Source organism: Macrobrachium rosenbergii, chromosome 25, assembly GCF_040412425.1.
Source record: "Macrobrachium rosenbergii isolate ZJJX-2024 chromosome 25, ASM4041242v1, whole genome shotgun sequence".
Classification (NCBI taxonomy): domain Eukaryota; kingdom Metazoa; phylum Arthropoda; class Malacostraca; order Decapoda; family Palaemonidae; genus Macrobrachium; species Macrobrachium rosenbergii.
Window position 1 is genome coordinate 49457129 of NC_089765.1, and position 23092 is coordinate 49480220.

General features: G+C 39.4%; 1 protein-coding gene across 7 annotated transcripts in view; it reads right to left on the reverse strand.

The window, feature by feature from the left end:
• Window positions 1–21957, reverse strand: part of LOC136852640 (CCN family member 2-like) — a 942669-nt gene extending 920712 nt beyond the window's left edge. For all 7 annotated transcript variants that reach the window (XM_067127582.1, XM_067127575.1, XM_067127581.1 and 4 more), the window contains exon 1: window positions 21556–21957. The gene's annotated coding sequence lies outside the window, so the exon portion shown is untranslated. The remainder of the gene's footprint in view (window positions 1–21555) is intronic.
• Window positions 21958–23092: the final 1135 nt, after the last annotated feature.

The following is a 23092-nucleotide window of genomic DNA, read 5'->3' on the forward strand; positions in this document are numbered from 1 at the left end:
TTATCTTATTCAAACGCGAGCTCGATGCAGACCAGTTCTTGAGTTTTCTAATAATTACCATAGTAATATTAATTTTACAATGGAAAAAGAACAAAATTCAAAATTAGCCTTCCTAGATATTTTGGTTCTAAGGAAAATGACTGTTTCTGTACTCAATTTTTAGAAAGAAAACATTTACTGGTCTTGGTTCCAATTTCTATAGTTTCTGTTTCAATTTCAAACTTAACTCTATATATACCTTGCTCTATCGTGCTTTGAATTCTTACCTCTAGCTGGACTCTCTTCCACAACGAAACTATTTTTCTCTTCCAGTACTTCTCAGATAACTGCTTTCCTTCTAAGATCTTATAAAATTTTAAATAAACTTCTTAACAAAAAGTTTTCTGAACATCCTTACATTTTAACGTCCCTAAGCTACTCTTTATGCCAGTTTCCTGTATCTACTAAATGACAATTTTCGGAGAGATTTTACTAAGATCGTACATAAACATTTTGGAGCCATAAATCTAAAGCTTATACCTGAGAATATAAGACCATTGGCTCGTTTCTTGATTTAAGGATCGGCTCTGCCCTTTGATGACGTCGGGCGTCGTTTATGAATACACTTGTCCCAGATGTAATCTGGGAAAAATATATTGATCTACCCGGCGTCTTTCAGGGTCAGGCCGATTCTCATCGGGGCGTTAGTTATAGAACTGGTTGTAAGCTATCTATTTGGAAACTTTTATATAAGGAACCACATTATCAAATGTAAAAGTACCATCAAATACGAAGATTTTAAAATTATAGGCCAAACAAAGGAACTCAACGAACTGCTGATTTTGAAACGTTAAATATCAAATTACGAGTTCCGACTCTAAACAACCATTCCTCTGCTGTCCCGTTGTTTTAGCCTAAATTTTCTGTCAGTCTTTGTACCGCTTGACGTTGTTTACTTTTAGTGTGTTTTTATCTTTGATGCTGAAAGGTTGGTTGTGTGTAGCTGTCTTCAGCTGTAGTTTTATGAGTGTATAATTTTTGCTTTTTATTGTATGTGTTGGCGTTCTTTTATTTATATATAATTTGCTGAGATATTTAAATGTCTGTTTCTGTTTTTATTTTTTTTTTTTTTTTTACTTATATTCTCAGTTTTAATCAAGTGTATGTAATTTAAGTTGTGAGTTGCAATTTTACCATTAAAATTGTTTTAGCTTTTTTTCAACTACTTGATTTTATAATCAGCTCATTATTTTATGTTAACATATTATATTTTATTTTGTAGAAAATCCCTGAAGATGTGGCGATGTTGTCACGAAACGTAGGATTAAAACAAAATGCGTATCGCATCGTATTCTATTTTATCTGCTTCATCATATATATATATATATATATATATATATATATATATATATATATATATATATATATATATATATATATATATATATATATATATATATATATATATATATATATATATGTAATTTAATAGTTACAATGCCCTCTTAACTTCGCTAATTCCTCGCGCTTTTTGGATATGCTTGTAACTGCAAGCTGATATCCAAAGGGAAGAATGAAGAGCCTGTGACGGCTGGCCGCGGGAAGCAAGGAACCTGAGTTACCTTAATCACAAGGAGGTCACGTTGCCCACCTAACCACGAGAAGGACCTCCTTGTGATTAAGGTAACTCGGGTTCGCTTCCCGCGGCCAGCCGTCACAGGCTCTTTCATTCTTCCTTTGATATCGGCTTATTTTAGTTACAAGCATATCCAAAAAAAGCGAGGAATTAGCGAAGTTAAGAGGGCATTGGCTATTAGAATTACATATGTGTCTGGTAAAAGTGACCAGTAGATTCTGCATATATATATATATATATATATATATATATATATATATATATATATATATATATATATATATATATATATATATATATATATATATATATATATATATATATATATATATATATATATATATAGTCTATGTCAGCAATTTCCTATTGTCTCACACACACAAATATATATATATATATATATATATATATATATATATATATATATATATATATATATATATATATATATATGTATATTTATGCAATTTTTATCATACCGTGATTTATATAAATCATGAAGCTACAAATGTCGCTTAATGTCAAATTCACGCTACTTTGGGAATATTCCCATGGGGATATTCACGAGGTAGCGTGAATTTGATATTAATAGGACATTTGTAGTTTCATGAATGTATGTACACACACACACACACACACACATTCATATATATATATATATATATATATATATATATATATATATATATATATATATATATATATATATATATATATATATATATATATATATATTCTTAAGAATTTATTCCTCCCTCGTGTAGCAGCCAGTGCATCATTTATCCTTTGACGCATTTTCTCCTTTCGTTTGTCTATGGGGGCAGGAAAACAAGGTGGTTGTGATAGATTCAAGTGTATTTTGAACCAGAGAAAAGCAGTTAAAGCCAGTGTTCCACTCCTGTAGGGCTAGGCTCCCACCTTAGCTGACCTGGGATAAACAATAGGGACCCCCACTTTGACCCCCATCACGTGGTGGGGGAGCAGCTAGGCATTGTGGGCATGGGGGACATAGTCAGGCTGGGAGACAGATAGGACCTTAACCTCTAAGTACTTAATCTTAAGGTCACTTTCCCTCCACCCCTTTGCTGGCTGTATGACTTTTGCAGACTGACGACAGGTCTACACTTTAAACAAGCAGCTATGAGAGGTGCCCTGATTTCCCGGTGAAGAGCAGAGGCCTCCAGAATCCCATCACGGATGCATGTCCAGCACTTCCTTCCTTCTCCGCTGTTGAACGCTAACCGGCCAAGTCGATTATGTTTGGCGCCCACATCTGTAGATCAGGTTCGTTGATTGCAAGTAGTCAGTAGCCAGCCCTTTTGCCCCCCGCCTCTGAAATTCCTTGATTTTTCCATTCCTTCAAACTTCAATTTCTTCCTCCACATCCGCATCCCCTTGGTTAAGTCACACTACTTCGAGCAGCCCGTAAATCACCCCATGACTTGCTTTGAAATCAACTTAAAATGATTCAGTGATAAGTATTCCAATATCCTCCCCAGTGCAAATTAAGGGCAAATTAGTCCAAATGATATAAGTGTTTGTTTCCTCCCCGTGCGAAGAGTTATGGTTTAATAAATAGCAGAGGAAATTTCCTTGCTTTTCCATGTTGTACTAACTCCAGCCCTCTATTTCTGGTGCCATAAAATTCCTGGCGCAGTCTGCAAATCTATGCCCCACTAGTTCTGGCTGCCATTCAAATTTCGCAACCATTCCTGGTCACAGTCTAATTTCAAGCCTCCGTTGCGCCCACCGAAATCGTCTTAATTAACTGAGTGCCATTACCCTGGAATTCGCCCCTTCCAATGTACTGTTGTCTGGGATTTGGTGTAATTTTACCATAACAGTGTCAGTTGTTATCACGGGGTTGTTGTACCTGAGGCCCTTCATATTTACATTGCTTATTTGCAAATCACTGTATTACTGATCTACTGTATGTAATTTATGTGCCTGTAAATTAGTTACATTTTACACTCTCTTTTTTTTTTCTCTCTCTCTCTTGCATATTTGCCCCAGTCTCTGTAAATAAACCCCCTTTAATTGTAAAAGAATTCTAATTCCATAAATCCAGGAGATTCTAAGGTGAGTTTCCAGTAGCTTTCTTTTTGTTTACAAACTTGGGACCCCCCTTGGTACGTGGGCAGTCACTAAAAGATAAACTGTTCCAATTCTCTCCCCAACCAGGGACCCAATTTATGACAGTGCTAACCTTGCCAGGATCTTTTCAAATTGGCAATTTTTAGCCCCGCTATTAGCTAGACTAGAAACGTACCAGGAATAATTCAGTCATTTAAATTTAATCATTTCATTATTCACAAAAGGCATAGAAGCGGCTGGACGGAGGATTAAGGTAAAAAGGGTATTTGCATGGTTTTCTAACATTAAGGATATGTAGGGAAATAAGAAAAGTGATATTAATATTCTTTTAAAGAAACGCAATGAATCTCTGTTATTAGAATTTACTCAGAACACAGGTGAAAGCATAGATTTTTAAGTTAGCAAAACAGAGAGGTAGGCACGAATTTCCCATCTGCAAAATTTCCATAGTGTAGGCGCAAAGTGTTGTGTTGCCGGATGAGTGAACATAGGAATTAGGAAGTGCTTTGTTAGGTAATTATTGCATGTGTTAGTGAGAACAAGTAGCTAAGAGTTTATTTCGGAATAGTTACAGCCGAGAAAGTGTACAATTTCTCAATCAGTGATAAATTTTGGGATAACTAGTAGCTTACAGGAAACCGGGTAGCAGTATCTGGCATTTACACGACGAGCTAGCAAACGCTCGGTTCAAATCGGCGCATGCGTGGATCGTCCCAGTGTTGAAGAAATAAAAACATTTTCAAACGTAGTTATTTAACCACCCTCCCAGTATATTAAAAGTAAAGTGAAGACATTGTTGATGTTTAACGTTAAACTATTTGCATTTTCATTAAAAAACCCGCATTTATTGAAGAAAGTAGAGTGTGTTTTGTATTTTCCCTCCAAGTTCCTTGCCTAGTCTGTCACACGACAAAGCTACCGATCAGCTGTTTTCCACAAGCGACGCAATTCCACATCGTTTGTTCACGGAAAGAACCTTCCTCCCTTTGTCCCCTAACGTAACCCGTGAGAGACGTGAATATCATTGAAACAATTTGAAGCCCTTTATCTACCATATCACTTGTCATGATGAGAACGAGACAGTAAAAGATTACGTAAATACTAAAAGTCTATTGCAGAAGACAAGTAATTTAACGTAATTCGCATATCTAATTTATTTGCTCATAAACATAAAGTAAAGTAACTTTAACATTCATAATGAATATGTTCCTTTGCACCTCAGCTCGCAGAGGGAGAGAGAGAGAGATATTTTTTCTTCCCTCCCTTATCCTTTTATCTTAACACAGGATCGACACAACTTTATTTATGAGTTTGGAAAACAACCCACAAATCGTAAAAGCTAAATAAAAGCTAAACAAAAAGAATTTTTGTGTAACTCACTTTTAAACTTTCAACTTTATTACTCATTTATTATACACAGTGCATGAAATTTATAAGCACTCGTGTGTAGCGAATAATCTCGCTTACCTGCTTTTCCTTTTTGTGCTTCAGGCCAGATCATTTCTCGTACACTATAGAGTGCACGTACATCTGTCTAATTACACATTGTTCAACTGTAGTGCGCGAGTTGGGTATATCTTATTCCAGACTTGCTTATACTGCAAGTGCTAAACTGCATATTGAGTGCACTCCCCATATCCTACCTGTCCTCATGTCAGGTAGCAGTCTCTAGTTCTTATAACTAGCCACCCACTCGTGTCACGCCCAGTTTCCGTTTCTCACAATGCCACCAATCTGTGGCACTGCTAAGCATCCAATCACTGAAGCACTTATCTTTCTTTGTTCCCTTTCCTTTCTCCCTTACCTTCTGCTGGAGTCTCTCATTTACCTCTAATGCCTTACTTACCTTCTGCCCAGGCAGAGTACCATTCACCTTCAGTGCCATTTCATGCAATGACATTTTGCCTTGCTCCACAGAGCGCACCGGCACCCCAGTGCCACCCAACCAAAATACTCCCTCATAAGCCATTGCACATGTATTTAAGAAACAGAGTGCCATACAACCAGTGTTTCCGACCACAAGGACCTTAGCTCCTTCAGGAACACCCCATTAACAGTGCATCAGCCCATAAGGACCACAGAGGCTTCAGGAGCACTCCCATGTCCTAAGTGTTTCCACTCATAAAGAATAATACCTTCAGGATCACTTCAATTATGAGCGTATCCACCCATAAGGACTCAGACTTCCTTCAGGAACGTTTACCCTAGTGTGACCTTCACACGGCACACTCACCCCCAGTGCCACCTCATTTAAAGGTGCCACTCACTGAAGTGCCAATAATCTAAAGGACACTTCCCCATAGTCACAAACCCTTTCCTCCAGGAATGTCAAGTTAGTCCACTTAGCAGCTCTTTCCCATCAGCAACATGTCAACCGAAGAGCAGCAATATTTCTGGAATATAGGAAAGGAGGATGGCCTCGTAGGCCAGGCCCTTCAAAAGTTTGTAAGGGAGCAGATTGCTGAAAAGAGAAAGTAAGAAGAAGAACAGATACAGCAAGAAGCCGAACGAAGGAGAGAAGAAGAAGAAAAAGAGGAGCGAAGAAGACAGGAAGAAGCTGAGCAGAGGAGACAAGAAGAAGAACGAGAAGAAAGGAGAAGACAGCAAGAAGGTGAGCAGAGGAGAGAAGAAGAAGAAAGAGAAGAGCAGAGGAGACAGCAAGAAGCCAAGCAGAGGAGAGAGGAAGAAGAAAGAGAAGAGCGGAGGAGACAGCATGAACTAGCCCTCAAGGACAAGGAGCTCGAGTTGGAGAGAGCCAAGAAGGAAAGCTCAGAAGCTTTAGCAGCCCAACAAGCCTCTACCCCTACCCCATCTGCACTAAATACCTCCCTATCGACAGTCAATAACCTTGTGGACAGATGGACTGAAGACGAGCCGGAGCAATGGCTCGAAGAGATCAAATTCCCCTTCGAGACCTATGACGTCAGCCTGGCTGAGAAGGCCTTACTGCTCACCAAGCACCTGGACGGGAAAGCTAAGGCCGCCCACTGAGCCTTGGAAAGAGATCAACGCCGAGACATGGCTGCCATTCGTGAGAACATTGCCAAGGCGTATGAAATATAACCCTGAGAGGTGGAGGCAACGATTCCAAGGTATGGCTAAGAACGTCTGCTGGTCCTGGACAGAATGGACCTGTCACAAGACCCAAGTTGGGACCCACTGGTTCGAGTCTATGAGGTGTGACACCTTCAAGGATTTGTTCAACCGCACCACCATGCTGCGTATCTTAGTGACAAGCAGCCAGCCACTCTCAAGGAAGCCTGCCATTTGGCTAATGATTGGGAGACGTTCAACCCACCCCACAGTATCTTGCAACACAAAATAGTGCCACCTGGACACGTCCCAGTCTCCAATCAACATGGAACGGACCGCCTTACAAACCTCCGTGCACCATCTGTAAAAAGTACAGCCATGCTGAAGCAGAGTGCTGCTACAGGAAAATAATAACAGGGCAACAACCCTTGGCAGCCTACCAATAACCATCCCTCTTCCTCTCCTAATTCCGCACCATCTTCCCAGCACACTGTCACTGCCGGGAGAACAACCTATCCCAGTGGCACCTGCCAAGACTGTGGAGCTTCAGGACACTCTTCTTCCGGGTATCCTGCATGACCAAAACATTTGGTCACTCCCAGGCACATCAACCTGATCAGTGCCACGGCCTCTTTAGCTGAGCCGCTGAGAGAACTCACCCTGGGAGGGTCTGGACACAGTCTGTCTCAGTGGCTTCTCTGGATGGTTCCAGCCCACCAGTGCACCTGCCAACTGCTGCCGACACTGGCTCAGATATTAGCCTGATAGATCAGGCCCAAGTGCCAGCCAGTGCCATGGTAGATGAGCACACCAAATGGACAGTGACCTGGGTGGACGAACATTCCTGGACTGTCCCCACAGTTGAACTCAGGGTGATCACCCCTTGGAGCAAAAAAATTCACCGCCTTGGCGTCGTCAAGCGTATTCGGCACGGAGTGGAGTGCCTGCTTGGACGAGACATCCTCTGGGGATGTCCCACCCCACACCACTCTGTTGCCTGACTGCTTCCACCAGCGCGTCCTCAGTAACCTCTTCTGATTGGGACACAGCCTCTGTGACGGCTGTGCCACCATCAGCCGAACCTTCCATTCACCCAAGAGCGACATTACACAATTCACCTAGAACTCATTCCAGGCCTAGTCCGCAGATCTCGCGACCAGACGGCCACCAAAAAACTACTCCCTCATCACAAAGGAATCTCGCCAACTACCGCTGTAGGACCTGCAACATAAGAGGGCACTCCAAACAATGGTTCAAGTGCCCCAGCAAGCTAGCCACGGCGGCCGTTTCCACAGAGCCAAGAGGCCTTGCCCTCTCATCGAGACAGAAATCGCTGTCCCAACTCACACCAGGGACACCAAGGGATCTTGCTCCCCCGGGTCCCCCTTCAGCTTTGTCTGACACCAATTTGCTGCCAGTGCCACTTGCGAGCCCTGGTCAGTGCCAAGCTCCACCTATCTCGGTTGGAAGCTCCCTGCCAAGCGCACTCCCCGTGCCAGGCCCTGAGTTAGTGCCAGAACCTGACCCAGATCCTCCTATGGGAGATCCACCAAACCTCACAACCATGATCATCGTTTAGTGCGAGCCTTCGACCCCTGACGTTTCTTCTTCCCACACTCTTCCGCCTACCGAGGATAACCCTCTGGCAGGCCTGGACATTACCTCTTTTCTGGTCGACCAGGAACTGTCCAGCCAGGACACAGACACTGGATTTTCTTCCCACGACGGTTGTTGCAGCGACCAAAGTAGGAGACCAGCCCGTAGCCCCTGAGGCTGCCCCTGATCTTGCTCCTGACGGCACTCCTGGCTGTTCTTCAGAGTCGGTACTTTCCTCGCCCCCTAGGAATGGCCTAGCCAGACCCTGGAGACCACTGAAGAAGAAGAAGAAGGGGCAGAAGAAATCCACTTAGCAAATCAGAGCCATAAGCTCTTCTTGGCACTCGTGCCCGTTGGCACAGTGCTGCTTCCATCTCAGAGTGATCCCGGCACCTGCCCAGAGGGTAGCCTGTGTGACCTCTGATCCAGTAGTATTAACAATTAACCACGTACTCCTTTGTACCATTAACCGTTTCCTAACTAACCTTCCTTCCAACCCACTCCAGACTCAAACTGATACATTACTTAATCGTACATTGTGATTTACCCTTCATGTTATTTATGTTTCACTTTGTTGCATGTTAATCATAAAACGTTGTGCCCATCATAGTTCACTGTGTGCCATTTGTTAGGGCCAGCCCATTCAGTGCCAGAGTCATAGGATAGTAGGTTAGGTTAGGTGTTTACTATGTGCATTTCCCTAGGCGTAGATTTCCCCTATCGTCAGAAACAGTTAGCAGAAGTGTCTATACCCTTAGATAGGTTAGGCCTGTAAATTAGCCAATTCAGAACCCCTCTTAGCAGTTAGGTAGGACCCTTTAGCTGTTGCAGTGCAAAATTACACTTTATGTGGGGTCACTGGCTGCCAGTCGGGAGGAATTAGCTAAGACCCTCACGCCCGAGAGGGTGTGAAGGCCTTTCCAAAGGGGGAACCTCTTAAGAATTTATACCTCCCTCAAGTAGCAGCCAGTGCGTCATTTATCCTTTGACGCACTTTCTCCTTTCATTTGACTATGGGGGCAGGAAAACATGGTGGCTGTGATAGAATCAAGCATATTTTGAACCAGAGAAAAGCAGTTAAAGCCAGTGTTCCACTCCTGTAGGGCTAGGCTCCCACCTTAGCTGACCTGGGATAAACAATAGGTACCCCCACTTTGACCCCCATCACGTGATGTGGGAGTAGCTAGGCATTGTGGACATGGGGGACATAGTCAGGCTGGGAGATAGATAGGACCTTAACCTCTAAGTACTTAATCTTAAGGTCACTTTCCCTCCATTCCTTTGCTGGCTGTATGACTTCTGCAGATTGACGGCAGTTCTACACTTCGAACAAGCAGCCATGAGAGGTGCCCTGATTTCCCAGGGAAGAGCAGAGGCCTCCAGAATCCCATCACAGACACATGTCCAGTGCTTCCTTCCTTCTCTGCTGGTGAACGCTAACTTCAGTAACTGGCCAAGTCGATCATGTTTGGCGCCCACATCTGTAGATCAGGTTCGTTGATTGCAAGTAGTCAGTAGCCAGCCCTTTTGCCACCCCTGAAATTCCTTCAAACTTCAATTTCTTCCTCCAGGAATTTTATGGCACCTGAAATAGAGGGTTGGAGTTAGTACATCACGGAAAAGCAAGGAAGTTTCCCCTGCTATTCATTAAACCATAACTCTCCGCACGGGGAGGAAACAAACACTTATATCACTTGGACTAATTTGCCCTTAATTTGCACTGGGGAAGGGATATTGGAATACATCCCCTTGGTTAAGTCACACTACTTCGAGCAGCCTGTAAATCACCCCATGACTTGTTTTGAAATCAACTTAAAATGATTCAGTGATAAGTATTCCAATATCCCTCCCCCAGTGCAAATTAAGGGCAAATTAGTCCAAGTGAAATAAGTGTTTGTTTCCTCCCCGTGCGAAGAGTTATGGTTTAACGCATAGCAGGGGAAATTTCCTTGCTTTCCCGTGTTGTACTAACTCCAGCCCTCTATTTCAGGTGCTATAAAATTTTGGCGCAGTCCGCAAATCTATGCCCCACTAGTTCTGACTGCCATCCAAATTTCGCAACCATTTCTGGTCGCAGTCTAATTTCAAGCCTCCGTTGCACCCACCGAAATCATCTTAATTAACTGAGTGCCATTACCCTGGAATTCGCCCCTTCCAATGTACTGTTGTCTGGGATTTGGTGTAATTTTACCATAACAGTGTCAGTTGTTATCACGGGGTTGTTGTACCTGAGGCCCTTCATATTTACAGTGCTTATTTGCAAATCACTGCATTATTAATCTATTGTATGTAATTTAAATGGTTGTAACTGTTTACATTTTACCTTTTTTTCTTTTGCATATTTACCCCAGTCTCTGTAAATAAACCCCCTTTAATTGTAAAAGAATTCTAATTCCAAATGGCGACCTTAATTATTTATGTAAATCCAGGAAGATTCTAAGGTGAGTTTCCAGCAGCTTTCTTTTTGTTTATAAACTTGGGACCCCCCTTGGTAGGTAGGCAGTCACTAAAAGATAAACTGTTCCAATTCTCTCCCAACCAAGGAGACCCAGTTTATGACTATATATACATACATATATATATATATATATATATATATATATATATATATATATATATATATATATATATATATATATATATATATATATATATATATCTTCTTCTTCTTCGTCTTTAACATGCATTTTTCCCATTATTATATGGGGTAAGCATGATGCCTTCTTTTGAAGGACTTTGATTTGGCGGTGGGGTAGGCCGTAGCCTCGATCAGCTGCCCTCGCTGACATCGCTTAGACCCCGGTAGCAAATGTGTACATGTTACCAAATCCCCAGCTCCCTTTCTCCCAGCAGCGAGAGAACTGGGCGAGTAGGTTGACAGTTCGAGACGTGTGAGGTGTCTGTTATGTTTTTGAAGGTGTTGGAGTGGCTTTGTTTATGTGTGTATTAATCTGTAACACCCATTTGCTTTCAGCAAACCTATCCGTTGATTACATACGTAATCCGGGTGTCTCTACGGATAGCAAAGTGTCCACCTCTATATATATATATATATATATATATATATATATATATATATATATATATATATATATATATATATATATATATATATATATATATATATATATTTTTTTTTTTTTTCCAAGAAGAATCCCAGCAACCAAATGCTTCATTTAAAGCTGGAAAACACAATAGTGCATTTTGGGCACTGCCTGACAAAGAAATGCAAAAGTAATATAGGCCCCTCCCTTAACCTGTTAACCAAACTGTTTATAGTCCTTTCAACTTTCTTTTCTTGAACATGTGACGCTGTGGGAGACCTTACTTTCAGAACCTAAGCCTGTCCGGAGGCAGGAATAGCTCTGGGGAGGCAGATTAAGAGAGGACAGCTGGCATGAACAACTAGACTTGGGTCATAGATGATGCCCGCTCATAGGGAAATGACACCAACCTGTGGATGACCTCCTGACCTCTGACCGAAGTCATATAAGGGTCTCACCGAAGGAACAAGAGGGAGAGACATTGCTGGTTGCTGGACGCGAGCGAGACACATCTCCCCCTTCCATTCAAGCCTCCTTCCGAGAGCCATGCCCTACCACATGGTCCTATCTTGTAGGACCTTTAGTATTGGTACCAGTGAAGACATTAGCCCCTCCGCTGCCACCATTACCCTTGCTGAAGCCACCTCTTCTACAAGGTAAAGTGATCTGTTGCAAAAGTTCTTCCAATCAGTCAAACTGTTTTAATTCTCATACTAAACTTCCTATTTTCATTTTTAAGTGCCAGTGTCTCCATATCAATATTGCCTTGTTACGGCAGCGTTACGTAAATGCCTGTGTTTAATTACATAAAATCGTGTGTTCAAGGCTTCTTGGCACCCTCTGTGCTCGCCTTGTCCTATGTATATTTTACTGCACCCCTCCTGGCTTTTAATTTGTGAATCTCTCAGTTTACAGAGGGTTTGTTAGCCATGGAAATCTCTCTTGACTATGCCTTGTATCAGCATCGTCATACCAACGGATATACTTTCATGTTTTCCCTGGTATATATATATATATATATATATTATATATATAATATATAGGCCTTATATATATATTATATATATATATATATATATCTGATAAGTCAAAAAGTTCCAGGAAAAATTGTTGAATGATGTAGGAATGAAACAACCCAAATATTTAAACAATTATCTGTGATGTAGTGATCATAGACTTGTTACCTCAGTCATCCTCTTGCTACCGTGGTGTTAACATCTGCTTCAGAAAAGTAACTTCTTGAACCCATGGAAAATCAAAATTTTGAGATGAGAGCTAACATCACGTTCCTGACCAAGCTTGATTGGAAACCAGGAAACATTATTGAAGCTTTGCAACAAGTTTATGAGATTCTTCTCCATCTAAATCAGTTGTTTATGATTGATAAAGCGATTTAAGGATGGTCAGGAGGACCTCAAAGACAACCCAAGAGAGGGAAGACCATCGACTGCAAAAATGAAAGAATTGTGGCTTTGGTGCAGAATCTAGTGGATGAAGATCGTCGGATTACTATCGATATGATAGCTAATGAAACTGGATCTCCCATGGTTCCGCATTTTCAATTTTAAATGAAAATCTTGGTTTGAGTAAACTTTCAGCACGTTGGGTCCCAAAAGCGTTGCGCGAAGACCAACTGCATCAAAGAGCTGAACTTTCTCTTGCAGTTTTAACGAAGATTGAATCAAATGAATCAGAGTTTTTTGACCGGATTGTTACTGAGATGAAACTTGGATCCATCAATATGACCCAGAAAGTAAAATTCAATCAAAGCAATGGTTACCAAGAGGTTCAGCTGCACCAGTGAAGTTCAAAGTGGCGAGATCTGCCCAGAAGGTTATAGCAACAGTGTTTTGGGACTCCAAAGGAGTGATTTTGATTGATTTCTTGAAGGACAAAAACAATCACCGGGAACTACTACAAAGGTGTTTTGCAAAACTGAAGACTGCATTGGCTAAAAACGTCGAGGAAAGTTGCACCGCAGAATTTGTTCCATCATGATAACGCTCCAGCACATTCATCAAGGGTTGCAAGAGAAGTCCTACGGAAATTTAGGTGGGAAACTCTTCCACATCCTCCTTATAGTCCTGATCTTGCTCCTTCAGATTTTTTCCTGTTCCCAAAACTCAAGGAACACTTAAGAGGAGTCCGGTTTGAATCTTTGGATGCTGCTAAACATGCAGTTTCAACATGGTTTAATAGAAAGGCCCCAAATTTCTACAAAGAAGGGTTGCAGAGGTGGAAACAGCGTCTTGAAAAGTGTATAGAGTTAGATGGTAGATATGTAGAAAAATGATGTTTGAATTTCCTTAAATAAAGAGTATATTGAATTTTTCCTGGAACTTTTTGACTTACCTCGTATATATATATATATATATATATATATATATATATATATATATATATATATATATATATATATATATATATATATATATATATATATATATATATATATATATACAACTTTCAATTATGAAAACTGAATAACGTTGTAAAAGCGTCCCTCTTTCCCCCAACCAGGTAGCAATCAAGATCATTATTTCTCTCTCTCTCTCTCTCTCTCTCTCTCTCTCTCTCTCTCATTCAGTTCAGCAGTAATGAGGATAATTATTTCCACGCAGAGGTGAAGCCGTGCAGGAAACGAGTGCACGCACATACAACCTCTTAGAAGTAGTGAAAATAAGGAATATTTCTTTGCAAATAAAGGAAATTGTGGTAAGGTTTCCCTAAAATTCATGTTTGTACAACCAAACGGATACTCATATGCGTACATACACACAAACATACACACACACTCTTGTGCATGCATACACACAAATACACACACACATACACTCTGCAGACTGGGTCTACATTCATGCTTTTCTGAAAGCCCTTTGCGACTGCACTCCTAGCTGTGATCCACCAAAGTCGGCTATCCACCAAGTACTTATTCATTACTTAGAATATGAGTCTTGGAGACACTATATATATTGTGCCTTTGCTGACCTAAGCATTGTGGTATTTGTTAGCAACTGTGGTAAGTGTCAGCCTGAGGTGAAAAAGTGTGCATGGTCTGCAATCTCATCTTAAAAAAAGTTACAAAGTGCTAGTCTTAACATCTTTGGGGCCACCGTTCACTAATGGGAACAACGTATAGCTTCCTTGGAAATAAAATATGTATTTGAACTCTAATGTTCATTTATATGTGTATTTAGTTAAGTATATATCCACATTTTATACTTGTCATGATTACAGTAAGTAGTTATAACTATCCTTTAATATAGCCACAAATCTTAGACAAAAATATCATTCACGCAGAAAAAGAGAATATCAGATATTAACATCCACTTTCGTCCGATGAATAATGGAAAGAGGCTTAAAAAAAAGAGAGAAGGGAATAAGTTTGGCGAAAGATAAATAAAAACTCTCTCTCACAGACACACACACACACGCGCGCGTGAGCGCACACACACACACACACACATAGAGGCCTAGGGGACCTCAACACCAAAGTTACGCAATATCTGTCAGTACGGAGCGAGTCCCTTCTCAAGAAAAGGTCAACAAAATAAATACAAAAAAAAAATTTAGTTTCCAGAGAGAGAGAAGTTACACGTCCCTTCTCAAGAAAAGTAAATAAAGTCAACAAAATAAATACAAAAAAAAAATACAAATGCTGAAAAAAGTTTCTCAGGAGAGAGAACCTTATACATACCGTTACAAGTGTGTGTGTGTATGTATATATATATATATATATGTATATATATATATATATATATATATATATATATATATATATATATATATATATATATATATATATATATATATATATATATATATATATATATTGTATGTCTGTGAATGTTTGTATATTTGTTTGTCCACTATAGAAATTCGAACCACTTGACAGACCCAGAGAGAATTTTGCACACGGCCTCTATGTCACCACAGAAAGGTTTATATCTCAAAATCAAACCCCTCGCCCATGACAAGACATACAAACACAGACAAAACAAATGAAATTTTCGTTTTTACATCACCTTTTCCTCCAGTTTTCTGGGTTTATTCTCATTTTTCACCTGACACTTCACCTTTTCTTCTGGTGCTGCCAAAAGTATGATTAACCTACAACAATAAATCCCTGATAACATCAATTTATCAGAATTTGTGTGAATTTTTATCATAATTTATGATAATAATTAATATGATTGTTTATTACCTCGATAAAATCTACACTGAAAACCTAAATCGGTAATTTCTTTCTGTAGTAAAGCAAAGCTGAGTCCGCGCATGGGTAGTAGTGGGTAAAAGAGGCACTGTCAGCCAGCAGCAATCACTACCAAACTCTCTCTCTCTCTCTCTCTCTCTCTCTCTCTCTCTAAGGCATCACTCAAACGCTTTGGAGCAAATCTTTCTCTATCTTTGAGGTTTATTACTAAATTATTACCTAAAAAGAAGAACAACAATTTACAATGTAAAAAATTGGAAGCGGTTGACAGTTGGAATTAATTATCATGCAAACTGGCATAAAACTTCACTCCATACGGAAAATAAGTTTCTTTTCACGTTGCATGGTACTGATTACCTGGAAGATAATGACTGAAAATTCTAGATTAAAACTTTACAGGAATGTAGATCATTACATTTGGAAATCTTTTCAGAAGAGGATAAATGTATCAGATGCAACTATGGATTAAGTTATGAAATGGCAACTACTGCACTTCGAGTAGCTCGAAGTGCTCACAGATTACACATGTCAATTCATACCTTTTGCTGATGTAATCTAATCATACACAGTAAGAAATAGTATTCCCATCATTTAGGAAAATAAAATTGTTTATGGCTATATATTAGAATGATATATATATACTCATTTCTATCTTTTATTCAAAACCATGAATATCCGATTCCCTAACATTCCTCCAGAAGGAAAAGATTTTGTTTGATTCATGATTACGTTATTGTACAAATTGACCAAGTTTATATATGCCATACGTGCAACTTTATACACAATTTTATGTTAAGGAATCTGATGTCAATGTAAAAATAACGAGTTGTAATTCATGTTGTGCTAGATCCCTAAAACCAATATAAAAAATGCGTATCACGAGTTGAGGTTAGCCGTATAGGAAAGTGTTTTGCCAGCTTTTTTCTTAATATGATGAGAGGGTGGAAGGGTAACTCTTGCAGCAATTCAATAAATAATAGGAAAGAAGTAAGAATGCATAACAGAGTATAGACTAAATATTTAATATTAAAAAAAAGACATCTGTTCCCATACACTATTAATGAGTTTAAATTAGAACTCAAGGGTTGGTTCAGTTTTTTTATGAATATGACAGTGAAGTTTACTTTCAATATAGTAACACACAATAAAAAGACATCATAGGCCTAGGCCTATACCAAACTTTCTGTATCACATGGAAATATAGTTTTAGATTTGTTTTGTATGATTTGGACATATAACGCCCTAAACATAGCACTGAAGGGTCTAACAGTGAAATGAATAATGCTGATACATAATTTATTCATAGTCTGATCAGAGCATCTGAAATGCTTCCCAGATGAAATACAGTGGCAAACTGTCACAGAATTGGTGCTAACCTGTCCACACGTGCAATTACCTGTCAGTTGGTCAGGAAGATATTTAGGTAATACCATCAGTTCATCCATTCTGGTGAGTGGTCTGTCTCTACCCACAAACTGTTGTCTACACATAAGTTTTAACAGCAGTTTCGATGAACTGATGGAAGAATTGACAGGTAAACTTGATCATGAATACACGACCTTAGGTTGTTGAATTCTATAATAGTGAATGGGCATGTTGGGAGAGGGTGAGAAAGTGAGTGAGAGGCGAAGAAGAGCGAGAAAAGGGGGCGTAATGGAGGAGAAAAGTGGAAGAGAGAGAGAGAGAGAGAGAGAGAGAGAGAGAGAGAGAGAGAGAGAGAGAGAGAGAGAGAGAGAGAGAGATAGTTTATCAAATGTCATTCTATATTTCATCTCCTTCCCTCAGACGCTTTTTATATTATGAACTTTCACCACCCTATCATTCTCCATTCTGTCCACATGACTAAACCATCTCAAAATACTTGAATCCATCCTTTCATCTTAGTTAACCTTTTCATCAATTCAGTATATCCCTATTTATCACTTATAAATATATAATATATTATAAATATATATATATATATATATATATATATATATATATATATATATATATATATATATATATATATATTAGTGTGTGTGAGTGTCAATAAAGATTAAATGCATTGAGCCCCATAACCTGTCTTTATTTGCAAATACAAAGAAGAGCAAAGGGTATCATATCTTGGGATTTTGAACGTGTTTGATTGCACAGTCATCTGTACTATGGCAGCTCACACGTTTGAAGTCAGGAAGCTGGGATGTCTTGGCCTGAGTATATCAACAGACAAAAGGTGACTGTCAAGGGGATCTGAAAGGTGTGGAACTAAGAAAGATTGGCTCTTGCAGTACTGAAGAAGCATTAAGGATGGGTGAAATAGTACACGTTTTAGTTTGAGAGCTTTATGTGTAGGACTGAGCATGGCAAGAGATAAACGGAAACTCGTGATAGTGAGTTTGTGTTTATGGGCCATAGTAGATAAAGAGGGAGAATGAATGGGTAAATCTGTATCCTGCTGGGTTTGGAGAACATGAAAAGTCGGTTATGCTAGGTGGCTTAAATGCAATGGTAGGGTCAACAGAACAAGTCAACATTGTGAGCTAATACAGTTCCTACTTTAAATAAGAATGGATATGCTCGTGGAAATGTGATTGGAAGGAGACTTTATTGTAGGAACTTCACAGTTCTGAAAGAAAAGTATTCGCAAATACAATTGCGAAAGAGAAAATGTGCGGATAATAACTTATTACATTATACATTAACTCAGAGCAGTTGGAAAACAAGTAATGGAAGTAATGGTGAGAAAAAAGAGGCCTAGAGACCCATTTGATCATTAAAAGTTAAGACAAATCGAAGTTCACATCACCAAGTAATAAGGAAAAATGTTGCTGCAAAGGTAAAAAGAACAAGTGAGTTTGGTGAATGGGAAGTGAGAACAGCATATAATGTTATGCTTAAAGATACCAAAGCTTAACGAGTATATGAAGTTTGTAAAATTCCAGGAAGGGTTAAGAAGTCAGGAGGATGTTCTAGTGGGTTTAGGAAGGTTGAAAGAAAACAATGTTGCAGTACATTGGTGGAATTGAGACTGAGTTGCTGACCAGGATATGTAAGGTATGCCTGGAGACAAGGGAAAGATTCGAAAGGAATGGGTGAGAAGAATAACTGTTTCTTTGTACAAGGGAAAGTGACAGAGGAAACTTCGTTTAGCATGGCTGAGAAAAGGGTAAGACAGGAAACTGATTGAGAAAGAAAGCAGATGACACAAGTTTTGATGGGTGAGGAACAGTATGAATTTGGAATGAGGATCACATGTTTGATATGAAACAGTTATGCAAGAAGTGTTAAAGTAAAAAGAAAAGGCTGCCTGTTGTATACATGGACAGAGCTAAAGCTTATCACAGAGATGCAATTTGGACTTTGTTGAGGACTTATGGTATACAGGGTATATAAACTGTTGTTAGTGATAAAAAGTTTTTATGATGGAAGTGAAGCATGTGTTTCTTGGCATAAGAGTGACTGGTTTGGTGCAAAAATGCCACTGGGCCAAGGGTGTGTTATGTGAGAATTCAGAGAAAGGACATCAGACATACGTGTTAAGTTTTGGCACAAGAATATGGGCCCTGAATGGAGTGTAGAATAACTGATGTTCATAAATGACAGTACCAATTGGTGATAGTGATGATAAACTGTAAAGACTGGCTCGAGAGTTTAAAAACTGTAGAAATTAGTGCAACAATTAGAAAGAGTTGGCAACAGGATAAAGTTAAAGATAAACGTGAGCAAGAGTAAGGTTCCGAGGGTAAATGGGTTCTAGGAAGATGGGGCACTGAATGCTAGTTTGGACAGTGAAAGACTGAACGCATTAAGGTTCTCATAAGTCTTGAGGAAGAGAGGTGAATCCCATTCCATAGTGTTGGTGACCCTTTTAATACATACAGAATGACATAAAGACATTATATATAGTAGTATATATATATATATATATATATATATATATATATATATATATATATATAATAAACAGTGTCCATATAGAATCTTTACAATTTAAAAATATATAACAAAAGCCACTGATGAGATATCTTAATCAGATTTATTCTATGTATTCAGCAGTTATCAAAGTTTTTTATCACATTGTATTTGTGTATTTCAGTTACCCTGTTGATGAAGGAAGTACTGTTAAATGAACCCCTAAAAAATGGCTACTTCTCAAGAAAAGGCACAATGTGTCAGGTTTACTAAAGCAAAATCAGATACGCATACTCAGCGAAACTACAGAACTAAGTATGGAAGAGATCCACTGTCACGTCTGTCAAGTTCGTTGCATGGCACAAGAAATTTATGGAGACAGGGACAGTGTTGGATAAAGGGAGGAGTGGACGACCAAGAGCATCTGAAGAAAACATCGATCGTGTAAGAAAAGACTTTGATCGCTCTCTTACAAAGTCCATCCGTACTGCTGCCAGACACTTACAGTTACCACGTTTACCAATGCACAAAATCCTACTGAAGAACTTGCGATTGTAGGCTTACAAGGTGCAACTCATACACACACTCAAGCCAATGATAAACCAAGGCGAAAAAGCTTGCATTTAACATGCTGGACGGATTTCTGAGCATGAAACGTTCCTCAGCAAAGTTTGTTTTAGTGATGAGGCAACCATTCATGTTTCAGGGAAACTGAACACACATAATGTGAGAATCTGGGGATCAGAACATCCCTGTGTGTCTAGGGAGCTTCACCAAGATAGTCCAAAGGTGAATATGCAGTGTGGGATCATATGCAATCAAATCATTGGTCCATTTTTCTTCAACGAGACATCAACTACTGCAGATGTTTACCTTGACCTTTTGACTAAATGTGTCACGACAACTAGATGATCTTCAACCAACCATCATTTTTCAGCAAGATGGTACACCACGACATTAGGAACTGCATGTTCGTGGGCTCCTAAATCAAACATTTCCAGACCAGTGGATTGGAAGGGATGGCCCAATTCCCTGGCCACCTCATTCACCGGATATCACTCCCTGGACTTCTTTCAATGGGGTTATGTTAAAGATATAATGTATCGAACAAAGATATGGGACATCACTGATCTCAACGAATAGACCACTGATGCCATTGACACCATTGATGAGGCTATGCTACAGCGAACATGGCATGAAATCAAGTACCGTCTTGTTGTGCTTCGTGCAACTAATGGTGCCCATATAAAGGTGTATTAAATGAGGCAAAAAACTCAATATCTACTCCTCATTTTTAGCAATTTCTACATATTTTTCTGTTCATTTGCTTTTGTAGTATATTTTTTCAAACTGTAGAGACTTTATCAACATCCTGTATATACGTATATAAATATATAAATATAAATATATATAATATATATATATATATATATATATATATAATAATAAATAATAATAACTGCTTTAGTACTTTTAGATGTAGTCAGTCAGTATTGTTTTCTTACTGTTTCTCTTTATATTAATTATGTCATTGTATAGATACGTGACCCTGATGATGGGAAAAGTCATGTATTCCCGAAACCTCGGCTGTCCCTTTGTTGTATTCTAAGAAATAATAATGTCTGCAATTTTACCACGTCTCCTGGTTATCGTGTTCCCCCTTAAATTGAAGTTTTCTAGAAACGACAACATAACCAGTTGTATATATATATATATATATATATATATATATATATATATATATATATATATATATATATATATATATATATATATATATATAAACTATTGTTTAGATATGATATTAGATGAGAAGTATTTAAGCCTCTCACTGTAAAAAATAATAAATAAAATGAAAAGCAAAATAACTGACAACATCTGTGCATGCCCTAATGAGTTTCAAATTGATTGCCATTATTTTGCCTAGAAGTATGCCAACTTGTTATTCGTACATACTAATGTCCAAGTTATATACTACTCAGGCAAAACAGAAACAGGTAATTATGCGAGCCTTGTTTGAATTTCAAGTAAACACCAAAAAAAAAAAAAAATGTTGCCATACTTACCACAACAAAGCTTTTCTAACAGAGCAATCGACCAGTGAGATAAAACAACGGTATTCACTTCTACAAATCCTCAGTCTTGCAACAATCAATTTCAAACACGAGCAAGATTTAACGAAATTTTGCCATCAACTTCCGAGTTAAACACGAGTGATTTCCACGCGCTCGCCGTGAGCGTCGTTCATTACCAGAACGAGCAGATTTGATACTGAACACGTAACGAGCAATTGAAACCGTTACAACGAACAGGGCACATGTTAGCGGTGGCAATCACAAGAGCTCGCGCACACGTCCCGTCCCAACTGATAAGACACACTGACTGCCTCTCGCTCAGTCTCACGTTTATATAATTACAGTGCAGGTGGCGTATGGCAGCTTGGGTCTCTCTCTCTCTCTCTCTCTCTCTCTATCCGACGCCGTCGCTGGGCCTGATGTGTGATGTGAATTATTGTTACAGTCGTTGGCATTTTCATTACTCCTTTCCTCACCTGAGTGAAAAAAAGGAAATATCAGTCGACGTGGCAGATGTGTTTTAAGGGGCACTTTCGATAAACGCCGGTTATTAATAAAAGGTGTTTTCTGACTAAGCTGAACTTTACAGTTTTGGTTTCAAGATTCTGTAGTCCTTATGTCAGCAATGGTTTAGCTTCTAGAGCAGCTCGTTGAGACTTATATAACGCTGACACACGCACACACACACACACACACACACACACACACACACACACACACATATATATATATATATATATATATATATATATATATATATATATATATATATATATATATATATATATATATATATATATATATATATATTCAGAATCGACAAGTCAGTTTTTAAACGCTTTTATTTAACTGGACTTCTTCGTCTGTCTGTCTGGGTCAAATCTTGTAACTCAATTTTCGACCTGTTCCCTTTGTCCGATGGACTTGAAATTTTGCATGGTTATGCAATCCCGGTGACAATACAACTTTACATGATCAGTAAGTCAGCAGTGACCTTTAGTGACCCTATAGTAACCTCTCTTAGTATCTCAGGATCCGTATGAAGCTCTTCGAATTTTTCACAACGTCTTTGACTCCATAGTGTTAATTTACCTCTGTCCTCCCTCCCCCCTTCCCTCTTCTCTCCCCTTTCCTTTTCCATCCCCTCCACTTCCCCCTTACCTCCCCATTCCCCTTCTATCTCGCTCCCCATATCCCCCTTACCTCTTCCTCCTCCACACCCTTCCTCATACTCTTTCCCCTCCATCCTCTTCCCATTTTCCTCCCTTCCCCTACCTCCCCACCTTCCCCCTCTCCTCCTTCCTCCTCCCCCTCACTTTCCATCTTCCTTCCCCTCGCCTTCCATCTTCCTTCCCCTCCCCTCCCCTTCCCCTCCTCCTCTTCCCCTTTCCCCTCCTCCTCTTCCCCTTTCCTCCTCCTCTTCCCCTTTCCCCCTTCCCCTCCCCTTCCCCTCCCATTTCCCCTTTCCCCTCACCTTCCTACTCCCTTCTCCTTCCCTCTTACCTCCCTTCCCCTTTCCCTCTCCCGT